The sequence below is a fragment of the Canis lupus genome, chromosome 37 (genome assembly GCF_011100685.1).
Source record: "Canis lupus familiaris isolate Mischka breed German Shepherd chromosome 37, alternate assembly UU_Cfam_GSD_1.0, whole genome shotgun sequence".
NCBI lineage: Eukaryota > Metazoa > Chordata > Mammalia > Carnivora > Canidae > Canis > Canis lupus.
Window position 1 is genome coordinate 1087597 of NC_049258.1, and position 12534 is coordinate 1100130.

At 46.5% G+C, this 12534-nt stretch overlaps 1 long non-coding RNA gene across 1 annotated transcript; it reads right to left on the reverse strand.

Annotated features, from left to right (window-relative positions):
* Positions 1–617: 617 nt before the first annotated feature.
* On the reverse strand, positions 618–2288 carry LOC119867914. The gene is made up of 2 exons (XR_005385079.1): positions 1495–2288; positions 618–948 (listed from the first exon to the last, which is right to left on the reverse strand). It is a non-coding gene; the product is annotated as an uncharacterized LOC119867914 (long non-coding RNA).
* Between the last annotated feature and the right edge of the window lie 10246 nt (positions 2289–12534).

The window sequence follows — 12534 nt, forward strand, 5'->3', positions numbered from 1 at the left end:
TAAGATTTTATTTACTTGAGATAGAGCACAACAGAGAGCACCAGGGGAGGAGGGGGGGTGCAGAAGCAAAGGGAGAAGCAGACTTCCACTGAGCAGGGAATCCAATGTGGGGCTCAATCTCAGGACCCTGAGATCATGACTGGAGCCGAAGGCACACAGACATTCAGCCAACTGAGCCACCGGGGCGCCCCTAAACTATTTTAAATAATAATATTTTTAAAGTCCTCTTAGACACACATGTATGTACCACATTCAAGAGATGTATAAGGGACACTTACAGGATGGAGTGGAATATGGAACAATCAGAACCTGTGATTGTCACTTTATGGGATGGAGTGTCTTCCCTTCACAAACCACCAGGGCCTGACAATGGGAAATAATTGTGTGTGCCCAGGGCATGGAATGGGGGTGGGAGGTAGCAGCCGGTTTTGGAGTGGGATGGGGGACAAAAGTGGTGAGGAGGTAAATAAGAATCATGCTTCTTCTTTATCTGAATTGTCTCAGATACAGACAAATACCTCAATTCTCGTGAGCAGCCATACTGACTGTAGTGCTGTCGTATAGACACTGCAGAGAAAACTGGATGCCTAAAAGCTTAAAAATTTATCTTTTCTTCATTTTCCTTCCTCCCACTACTTCCCCCAGCACCACAGTGTGTTTAAGGCAATGCAAAGTGGGCCAAAAATACCATTCTTAATGTGGGAAGAATATACTATCTAAACGTGCCCAGAAAACAAACAAGGGACTTTAGTGTTTAACTGTAGAAATACAGTAGTCCCAGATTTCACTTTCCGTGGTTTGAGCAGCCCAGGATCCTGGAGTAGACGATCCTCCTTCTGACATAGCATCATCAGGCCGATAGTGGGCCAACACCGTGGCAATGCCGAGACATTCACCTCACTTCATCTCATCACCATCAGAAGGGTTAGTACAGCACAATAGGATATTCTGAGAAAAAGAGTCACATATCTTTCATTATAGTATATTATTATAATTGTTCTACTTTATCATGAGCTATTGTTACTCTCTTACTATGGCTAATTTATAAATTTATCATAGATACATACAGGAAAAACATAATATATATAGGATTTGGTACTATTTGTGGTTCAAGACATTCACTGGAGGTGTTAAATGTGTCCCCCATGGAACTACTCTATCTAGTTACAAGGCAGAAAAAAAGAAAAAATATCTGCCCTAACTTATTTCCCTTTCAGCATTACGTTCAATACTGGCCAAACAAATACAGGCTCAGGAAGAGGATTTAATGGCCTTCAGGCCAATTCTGACAACAATTCTACTGGGAGACTCAATAGTCCAGGTTAAGATTGCTCATTTCACGACTTGTGAATCACTAATTGTACAAATTTATGGACGAAAGTTATTTTTCTTCCTAGCTGCTCAGAACCAACACATGTTTGCAAAACATCAAGATTTCAGAGAGAAATCGGAACTTTGCAGATTTCAATTGCTCGAAAATCTGTTAACCTGTACCTTTCCAAGAAATGGTCTTTATGCTATGATACTTTGTTGATGGTCTCTTTAGCAGAACAAGGTCCACAGCAGCAAAAACCATGACACTTAGGCTAAGACGACCTTCCAGTAGTGATTTCTTCAGTTGAAGGATTTGAGGAAGCAAGCGTTGCTTATTCACTTGATAACATCAACACGACGACTTCATACAGAACCTTTCCCTCACCCTGGAAAAAGGTTTAATTATATATACCCTGTCGTGGTATTACTCATTCTTTCAACATGTTTTTGAAAAAAAAAGAAAAAAAAAAAGTCCAGTACTTTCATAAGGTCTTTTTCTTTCGATGTTATCATCCCATCCAGTGCTACAACATAAAGACGTGGTAGGGAAGAATTTTCCCATCTCAAAGGCGGCCTTGTGTGCCAGCAGCAGAGGAGGCCCCTCTGGGAGCCCGGCCAGGACGCGGCCCCGCTTCCTCTACAACTGGATCTTTAGATGTACGTGAAGACGGGATCCTACCTGCACCGGCGGTAGCTGCAGGTTTAGTAAACGCGTTCTGTCCTTGCAGAGCACGTTGCTCAAATTGGGGGACTGCTTTCATGTTCCCATTTTTGTAAAGAGAATAGATCCTAAAACAAATTTCCGATTTTTTTTCTTTCTTTCTTTTTTTTTTTTTTGCAATAGTTGAAGTGCATTTATGGAGGTTTCAAGACTTCCTTTGGGTAGAAAAGTTCATGCAAACGGAACTCCGACGTGCCCCGGCGCCCCGGGAGCTGGGCGTTCGGGTCCCGGGCCTGTTCTGCAGAGCGGAGGCGGTGCGGGAGGGTGGGAAGGGGCGCCCCCCGCCGGGGGGTCCCCGCGAACGGCTGCGCGGGGGTCCCCGGGGCCGCGGGTGGGGCGGCCCGCACCTGCCGCCCCCGCCGCCCCCGCGCAGCGCGCCCGGGACCCACGCGAGGGCCGCACCTGGCGCCTCCGCCCCCGCCGGCCCGAGCCGGGCGCCCCGCGCTTCCGCGGCGGCCTGGGGGCAGGGCAGGGCCGGGCCGGGCGGGCTCCGCTCCTGAAATACCAGCTCGGGGACCTCGGGGACCTCGGGGACCTCGCCAGTTGCATGAGAGAGATTTTTTTTTAATTGCAAATCTTCCCGGGGCGGCAGGCGGCTGGAGAGCAGGCCCGAGGCGGCGGCCCCCCTCCCCCTCCCTCCTCCTCCTCCGTCCCCTCCTCCTCCCTCTCCCTCCTCCTATTTCCCATCCCTCCCTCCCCCTCTTCCCCTCCCTCTCCTTTCCTGCCTCCCCTCCTCCTCCTCCCCATCCCTCCACACTCCCCTCCTCCCCCTCCTCCCCTCCCCTCCCCTCCTCCCCGCCCCCGCCCGGGTCCTCCCAGCTGCCGGCGGGATGGGCCGCCCTCCGGATTCCGCGGCGGGGGCGGCGGCGAGGGGCCGAGCCCGGGCCCCCCCGCCCCCGCCCCCGCCCCCGCCCCGCGGCCCACGCCGGGATCTGCGTCACTAGGCCGCGCGTGGGCGGGAGCCGCAGCGGCGAATGTAGCAAGAGCGGAATCTCCCGATGTGACAGCGCGGGGGGGGGCGGGGGCGGGGGCGGGGGGATGGGGAGGGGTGCGGCGCGGCGGGAGGAGCGGGACGGGGTGCGGCGGGAGGAGGGGGGCGGGGGCGGGGGCGGGGAGGGGGAGGGCTGCCGCGCGCCGCGAGGACGGGGGGCGGCGGGGGGAGCGGGGCGGGGGCGGGGGCGGGGGCGGGGTGTAGCGCGCCCGGAGGAGCGGGGGAGAGGAGCGGGGGAGGGGAGCGGGGGCGGGGTGCGGCGCGGCGGGGGCGGGCGGGGAGGGGCGGGGGCGGGGAGGGGCCGCGGCCTCCGCCCGCGCTGGGGAGCCGGGCCGGCGCGGCGTTGGCGAGCTGAGCGCCGTCGGGGCCGGCGGCGGGGGCGGGGAGCCGGGAGAGCGCGCCCACCAGCGTCCCTTCCCCCCGATGGCGCGGGGGCGTCGGGGCCGCCGCAGCCGCCGGAGCGGGGAGAGCGGGCGGCCGCCACTCCGGAGTTGGCGCTGAGCGGCGCCGCCGGGAGACGGGCCGAGGCCGCCGAGGCCGCCGCAGCCGCGCCGCGGGCCGGGTACGTACCTGCTCGCGGGCCCAGGGTCGGGGCGCGGGGCGGCGTCCAGGCCGGAGGGGGCGGCCCCGGCGCGCGTGGGCGACCCGGGGGGGGCCGGGGCGCGGGGAGGGCGCGCGGGGCGCACGGGGCCGGGGCGCGCGGGGTCGGAGGCGGGCGGCGGGCCCTGGGCAGGCGGACTCCCGGGGCGCCCGCGGCCAGAGCCCCCCGCCCCCCCAGGCCGCCGGGGGCGGAAGCCGCGTCCCGCTGCAGGCGCTCGCGGACACCTGCCGGGCGCGCGGGGATGCTCGCTCGCCGGGGTCGCGTCTCAGGTGCGCGGGCTCGGGCCGGGGGCCTCAGGGTCGCAAGGCCGAGCCCTGAAACGACGCTCCCGGCGGCCTGGGTCCGGCTCGAAGGCCCCGGGACACGGAGCTTGGGCCGGAACGTGCGCGGACGGGCCCGCAGACCAAGTTTGCAGCAGGTGATAGGACCCCTCGACTCGCACGTGCCCCCCCCCCCCCGCCCCTGGAGATGCGGCGGGCGTGGAAAATTGGGTGGGGGGGGGGTAGCTGTCAATTTAAACTCTCCTCCGAAAGAGTTGACTCGGGTAACCTGTCACCACCAGTCGGCTCGTCTGCAAACTCCAGGAGTGCAAAGATCAGGAGCTGCGAGGGAAATTCTCAGATCTTGTTTAAAAATATTTTGGCACTTTTAATAGATGATATTAGATTGCATAGGAACAGAGGAACGGAATTTAAAATAGATTAGTCACGTAGGAAATGCTAGGCTGTTTTGTCGGAAAAGTGTGCACACAGGGAATTACGTTTTTAGATTTTTCACTTTTTTTTGAGAATTTTCTCTTGTAAAACGTACCAAATGATGACACATCGCGATTTATATGTGGGTTTCGAGAAGAAATATTGGAAAAGGATGCTTAGGATTTACTTACTTTATTTTGGGTGGAGGCTGATATTTTCCTGAAGACTTCAAAGAGCTGCTCTCAGTCTCAGTGCCAGTACAAGTGGCTCTTAGATTCAAGGGTATCCATTTTCCTCCGTTTTCCAGTATTGAGACATTTTAGTATTGTCCTTTAAACTTCAAAGTTATGTTGTCCTTACAGGTATTGATACACATATAAAGATTCTCTTAAGAATGTATGGCTGGCTGGCAAGGTCAGCCTTCATTATTCTTGTTTGGGTGTTGGATGCCGGAGAATTAGGTCTTGAAAGAAAATTTCAAGGAATCATTGGAAACTTTCTTGTTTTGATTTTACTAGTTTGGCATCTTGCAGGAAAGTTAATATGCCATCCTGGTATTGGAAACATTTCATATTCCTTGGCTCTGGTGATTCCCGGTTAATATGTGGATGAAGCAATGGTAATAAAAACATTGAGGCGTTGTAGATTTTTAAATTTTCTCTCACTTTGCCTGCTAACTGTGGATGTGATTAAAATGACAGAAATTCTTAGGAATGCCATACCTGAAAAAAAGGAAATTTAATGAGTTTATATGTCTAATAAATAATCTGATGTATTTAATAATGTACATCTTGTTCTTTTTCACAATTATGAATACAACTTAATTTCAAATTGAAAATTTTCCCTTTTTGTGACTACTAAATAACACCCATTGTCTACAGTGAAGTTCATGTATTTTCATCCCCCTGGTTGTTAGAAAATCTGTTAAAGCATTTGGTATTTTAATCACACTTTAAGGACATAATGGTTTATTAAAGATTTGGGGGGTTTGCACTTTGGATGCTTTGGAAGAAGAAATTAAATGTATTACAAAGTGGGAGAGACCTTTGAAGAATCTATTGTTTAAACTTTAAATATTTGAAGTAAAAGGGTAGTTGGATGGAAACAAATATGTCAGGTTTTTGTGTCTCTTGACCTAAACTCTAAGACTTGGGCCTCATCTGTTCGATTAGAAGTCTGTTTGTGTTGGTACAATTCATGTGCATTATGTATATAATGTTTTATGTTATTTTCGTGGAATTGAGCGTTTTATAATCTGTTTTGAACAGTTTAAGATCTCGCTAATGTTTAATTGTCTTGCATATGCGTTATTTCATTGTGGAGTTTATGAAATATATTAAGTAATAAATAATACCCTTTCAAGCATAGTAGAAGATTCTTAGCCCTTTTGTTTCGGATTTAGTTCTGTCTTTTCTGCTTCTTTCGTTCTTCTTAGTGGAATGAAGAATAGTACAGTTACGGTATTAAATGCAGATTTCCTTTTTGATCTGACATGTTCAAAACTAGTACAATAATGCAGAATATACTCTCTTATACTTGATAATGGAACGAGTGAGAAATCAGAAGTTGGTGCTGGAAAAAAATAGTGATCCTCATCTTGTCAATTTTCAGCTAAAACGTGGCATTAAGCTTTCAAATAGTTTGTCATTTCTCAATACCTTGTATTTAGGGGGCTGCACAGTTAGTTTGCACAGTATGTTAATTTAATTTTAAAGAGAAATTTCTGGAAAAAGCATGCATTCTACATGCTCAGATAACATGAATGCTTATTGAATGGCTTGACTGTTAGTTGACTGAAGACTTCCCAGCCATAGCCTATGAAGGTTATTTATTTATTTATTTATTTATTTTTAAAGATTTATTTATTTATTCATTCAGAGAGAGCGAGAGAGAGGCAGAGACACAGGCAGAGGGAGGAGCAGGCTCCATGCAGGAAGCCCGATGTGGGACTCGATCCCGGGTCTCCAGGATCACACCCCGGGCTGCAGGCGGCGCCAAACCTCTGCGCCACCGGGGCTGCCCTATTTTTTTTTTTTTTTTTTTTTATGAAGGGGTCTGTAGGACATTTTTTCTCCGGTCTTTATTCAGAATTAAAAAAAAAAAATCAATAGGAGGGAACGTTTAAGTTCCCCAGGTTACCATTAACGCATTAGGACTACATGTTTAGTTCATAGCTATGAAAATAATAAGATCCCAAATATTTTAAGATCGCTGAATGCTTACTAAGAAACGTGCCGAGGTGGATCACTTGGTGCTTGGAACATACACAGAGTTAGTGCCTAGGCCAACTCTGCGATCGAAGCCACAGTTAATTATTTTAGCTGGAGTTCCAGCACTAGGACCAAAGTTAGAGGAATTCACTTCCTAGACTTCAAGGCTCGTCTTTCCCTAAGCCACCCTCTGGCCTGGCATACGCCTTTTCCGTTTCAGCCCGTAGTGTACCCAGTGCACCCTCCTCACCAGGCCCTTAAACTTCAGGCCACAGTCTTCCAAACTTGATGGTGCTTCAGGGGCCTTAAATGCAGTCTCTGCCCCCAGGTCTCCTCTTCCTTCCTTACCATTTCCAGTCCCCGTCTTTCATTCCTGTAGCCGGCACTGGATCTGCAGCTAGATGTTAAGAGGAAAACTGTCTGGTGGAACTAATTCACCTTAATCTGTAAATGACTCATGAGCTGACTCTTCCCCAGTTCTTTCACATTTTGTGTAAGTCTGTAAGATGCTGCTGTTAATTTAGACAGTTCTAAAGTAAAAATTTCAGGCTGTGTTGGGAGGAAGGAATTTATAGTCCTTTGCATACAAAAGAAGTCCGATCTTACTGGGGTCCTGCCCCTGTTTCTCCTCACTCTGAGGAGTCTCCACTCCTTGCGTTGCCACAGACCTCATACAAGTGTGCACGTGCTGGGAGTGTGTTTCCTACCCCAGAATAGGAAGATTCAAGAGTAGTGATTACGAGTCCACTTGATATTTGTTATTTGAGGATAACTTATGTTGCATTTTAATTGACAGAGTCAAAGAGGGAAAAGACCTAGAATCTTTCATGACCTTTTGAAATGATGGTGTTGAGACTGGACTAACACAGGAAGTACTTATTAATTCCGGTGTTGGGAACACATCCTTAGATCTCTTGGAAAAATAGCTATGTTATGGGAATCCAAAGACAGCCTTATAAGAAAGAAGAATATTGAGGGTGAGAGAAGGTAAAAAATTATAGGGAAAGCAGTAATACTTAACCTACGTGATAGGTCATTGGGCACCAGTGTACGCAGAGAGCATAATGTGGAATATGAAGAGGCTGCTAATCAGATTCTTTCTCAAATGTTGGGTTTCATTCAACAGCAGCCTTTATAGAGATGTCACTGTACATTCAACACTTGGCTAGAAGTAAGGGGTAAAAGCTGAAATGAGACCCAGTTCCTCCCCTGAGGGAACTTATGACCTGTTGTACAGAGCCCGGTGAGGTTGCTTCTTTATTCCACGGCTCCTCATGTATGACACTTAGCATAGCGTTTATCACAGTGTTTGTCTGCCTATTTGTCTTCTTTCACCCTCACAACTCATTCTCCATGAAGGGTCCTCTTTCCTCCAGATCCCCAGGACTGGGTTAGTAACTGGCATATTTGAACAAGTGGGGGAAGAATGAGAGATCAAGTAGTGTAGGGTTCAGAGAAGGAAGAGGACACCTCGCCCAGGGAGTGTGGGCAAGGCTTTGTGGAGAAGGCCCGTGGAGGTGGGCCGGAGGGAGTATGGCTGGCACAGGGGCAGGGGAGTGGGAGGCACATTCAAGGAATGCCCGGTGTATCTGTTTGGCCTGAGAACAGGGACATACTAGGGACCAGAGAGAAGGCTGGGATACCTATATGAGTAGTTTGAATTTCTTTTTCTTTGCAATGGGGAAATTTGTAGAGGTGGGTAAAGAGCCACACCTGTACTTTAGGAAGATAAAGTTGGTATGGTAGTGTGGGATGATGTATCAAAGGCAAGGCAGCTGTTTTCAGAGTTGAAGCAGGAAGTAGGGAAATGTAGAATTAGGTGCTTTTGAGGCAGAGAAAGGAAAAGGGTGGTGTGGCTTAAGGAGATGAAGATTTGAGGAATGAAGAGGAAAGCACAAAGATCCAAGAGTAGTGGCGCAACTACAGAAGAGAGTTGGGAAGAGTGGATTTGGGAATCTGGAAGAAGGGAGGAAAATGGATGCTTGATTTTGGACTTAGAAAATTCGAGATTTTTGACAATCTCCAGGTGGTAGTTGAAATGAAAAATTAACAGAAAAACGATTTGTGCTGATGGTTCTCAAACTGGTCAGTTTTGAAGATCATTTTTTAAATTAAAAAATTACAAATGTTCATTGATAATTTTACTTTAGTGTTTGTTGATCGAGAATAGTATACTGTAATGACAACAGTTACTATGAATTGGGATGCCCTTTTAAAGAGTTTCTATTTTATTAAATCACTAGGTGTTTATTTACGTTCATTTGCAAAGTAGACCTGTGTGAGAGGCATGTTTCTTACTCACCAGCCAGTGCGTGCTGTGCATCTGCCAGTCACTGTGGCCTCCAGTCCAAGCTACAGACAGCAGTTTGGAGGTCAGTCTGCTGCTATATGTGATCGTTGGGAGTGGTATGGAAACCTGGGAGTGGTTGAGATCATCAAAGGAGAAAATGGAAAGACAACAGAAAAGAGATTTAATATGAAAGTTTAGAGAGCTTAGGGAAGTCAGGGAAGAGAGCATAATATGCCATTAGCCAAGTCCAGTAGTGAGCACTTCAGGGAGTTAGGGCAAGCTGCAGAGACGTTAGAGGGAGAGGTCAGTGATAACTCAGTAGGTACTTGAGAGTTTTGATAGAGTCATGGGCTCTAAGAAAGAAGCTTCTTGGAATGGATTGAGGCAGGGTTAAGGGATGCTGCTGCTTTCCCCTAGTGACTAGTAAAGGCCGTCTGTCCCGCACTGAATCCCCACATTACCAACTTGAAGAATGTCAAAGTTTTGCTTTTCATAGCCACACTGAGTGTTTCATTGTGGTTCAAGGACAAAATAAGAGTTGACTAGTCAAGTTTTCTGGTCCAAGCTAACCCCTTATTTCTTTGAGCGTGGTTTGAATCTGGCAGATGATTGATCCTCCCTTGTGAGGAGGCAAAGCGAGTTTTGATTTGCTTTATTTTTAAGGTTCTGGAACAATCATTACCATTTAAAATAGATTAATGAATAACAAATGACAACAAATGGCCTTAAACGAATCCATTGTTGTTTAATTCCCTGTCCTCTGGAACTGGAACTGACCGGGCTGAGCAAGGTTTAAGCTAGTGTGAGTGGAGATTGCTGTGTATAGGCAGCAGGCCTTTGATTGGATTTTGAATGCAGTAAAAATTAGTAACTGGTTTCTCTTAAACTGTGGAATTCACGGAAAGGTCAGACTCGGCGTGGTTGTCCCAGCATCCTGGAAAGGCCAGGTAGCAGTCGTTTTCAGCTGAGTAGATTTACTATACTGTTAGTTACCCGTTTATAGTGTTGTTAGGATCTCTTTCTATTTACTTCACATTGGAGAGCTTCAGCTAGAAGCTTGCTCCTGATTTATTTGACCTTCATGTTGAAGCATGAATAGATACAGCGTTTGTAAAAACAGAAAATCTCATCTTATAAGAATTTTCTTTTAAATCAAATCAAGTTAATGTATGAAGTGGTGGGTGTTTAAATGATCACAACAGGCTTTTGTAGGAAACTGAAACATTCTTCTAAAGCAAAAGCTTAAGGAGAAAACTCCTTTCCCAGCAGTAAGTGTGGGCCTTTAGAAGCCTCCTGGGACTCCAGCTAGCTCACATATTTATCTTTCATCTGGTATCTTGACTTTGGAAATGCACACTTGGTCCTATCAGTCATTACGGAGATAGTGTAATAATTACTACTTTCTTACTGGTACTGCTTTCTTACCACTTAGGAACTAGGCAACTTTCCTTTCTGGGTAAAGATGAGAAAGGATAAAAATATGAAATGAATATTTTCTAAAACTATTGACTGTGTTAGAAGAGTAAACTTAAGTTTGGGTCTTCAGTTCTCCTTTTCTTAAGTTTCCTTTTATGTTTGTCTAACATATTTTTTTTCTAATTGCTAATCAAAAAGCTTCAAAAGCTATTCCTACAGTCACTTTCTCACGTAGTCTTCTATTCCATAATTTTGGGGAGCGCAGATATCTAATGATATCTGCAGGTTTATAGCCCTCTTAAAACGATTGTGTGTGCAATGTGTGGTCTTGTGTGTGTGTGTGTGTGTGTGTATATATTTTTAATTCTTGAGTTGAAAGTGTTTGAAGCTATTGTATTAGGTGTATTATGGGAAAGAAAGTTTCCTTTTTTCTCCCTCAGACACTTTCTAGAAGTACTTTTACTTGGTATAATGCAGTTCAATACAGACTTTAAGTTGTGTCTGTAATTCCCAAGAGCTGTGTTTTTGTGGCTTAATGTCCAGCTGGATGATTCACACCCTCCCTGGAGAGTCTCCCTGGAGTGGGAGGACAAGTGGATCCTCTTGCGGGTGATTTAGAAGATGCAAGAATGTTTTTATCCAGAGGGGTAAAGTGGCATGAACCTGAAGGTAGACTTAAGGAATCTGAATGATTACAAAACATGTAGGAGTTTGTGGTGCCCAGAAGGTATACTAAATAGGAATCTTCTAGTGGAGTTTGCCAAACTTGCCAAATCATGGGAGCCTCCTAAGATACAACTCAGTGACCTGGGAAGTTGTATTTTTATTAGCACTCCAAGTGATGGTCCTGGATGTTAGCAGAAAGCTGCTGCTCCCCAGTTCAGTCTTTTTTTGTATCTTTTGGAAAGTCATCAAGTCACTAGGCAATATGCTTGTAATAAAATATAAAATAAAATAAAAAATATAAATATAGAAATATAAAAATATAAATATAAAATATAAATATATAAAATATAAAATAAAATTTAAAAAAACATAAAATTTGAGGTCACTAGTTGATCAAAGCAGATTGTGGGTGACACAGAGATTCCTGAAGATGGGGCTTCCCAGAAGTCAGTCCTTAGAGTAGTAGGGAGATGCATTCTCCTTGAATGGGAGGACTGAGACTAGAATTTTGATAGCATTCTGGTTGATGGCATAAAGCACAAGTCCCAGATTTGGGGATCTCCTGGCCTTTAAAGATATTCCTAATATTGCTCTGTTTGCCTTATCTCCCAGTTAAGTGTTGCTCTGTACTATTTTGAATTGAGAGTGGAGCTCCCATATTCCTCCAGTGTGCATATTCTTTTGCCCTTCTGTCCTTTTCTCCATAGAGGTCTACAGGGTCCTTTTTAATGCTAAAGGTACAAGTTGATTACAACACGTTTGTTTCTCTAAAATGGAAGTACTTGGCCAACTCCTCTTTGTATGTGGGAGGTCTCCAGGCAACTGTGAATAACTTCTAAAGGCTGCTAAGAGGTCAAGAAGTGCTTTGCCTGCTGTGTCTTTAAAAGCAGGCTCCTTGGTCTTGATTGGGCCCTAAAAGAATGTTTCTTCTTTGACTCTGTCTTGGGCTCTTAAACCCTCCTCTGTCACATGCTGTATCTCTGACCCTTACACCAAGATTCACCGAGATTTACCTCTGTTACTTTACACCCGGGGCAGATCTATTGAAGCACTCTCTCTACCTTACGCCATTTCCAGGTGCCATATATTTGAAAAAGAATCCCATCCTGATTTTTCCGTATCCCCAAAGCCTGTAGCCATTTTCTTAACTTCATCCCTTACACCTAAGTGATCACCAAATCTTGTCTTTTATTTGTTGAATTTTCCCTTTTTTTCTTCCGTTCTTAAATAGACCACCTCTTACCTCCAGTTCATGCTGAAATCCATTTTCCCCTGCCTGCCAAACTAATCTTGATATATATATATTTTTCTAAAATGGGAATTACTATACCAGTCTTGCAGAGCTGCTGCAAGAATGGACCGATCTTCCCTTACAATTGGGGGGATCCCTGGGTGGCGCAGCGGTTTAGCGCCTGCCTTTGGCCCAGGGCGCGATCCTGGAGACCCGGGATCGAATCCCACGTCGGGCTCCTGGTGCATGGAGCCTGCTTCTCCCTCTCCTTCTGCCTATGTCTCTGCCTCTCTCTCTCTCTCTGTATGACTATCATAAATAAATAAAAGTTAAAAAAAATTAAACAATTGGGGTTACGTTCCAATAAACCTGTCATACGTTAAAAAAAATGTCAGGAGT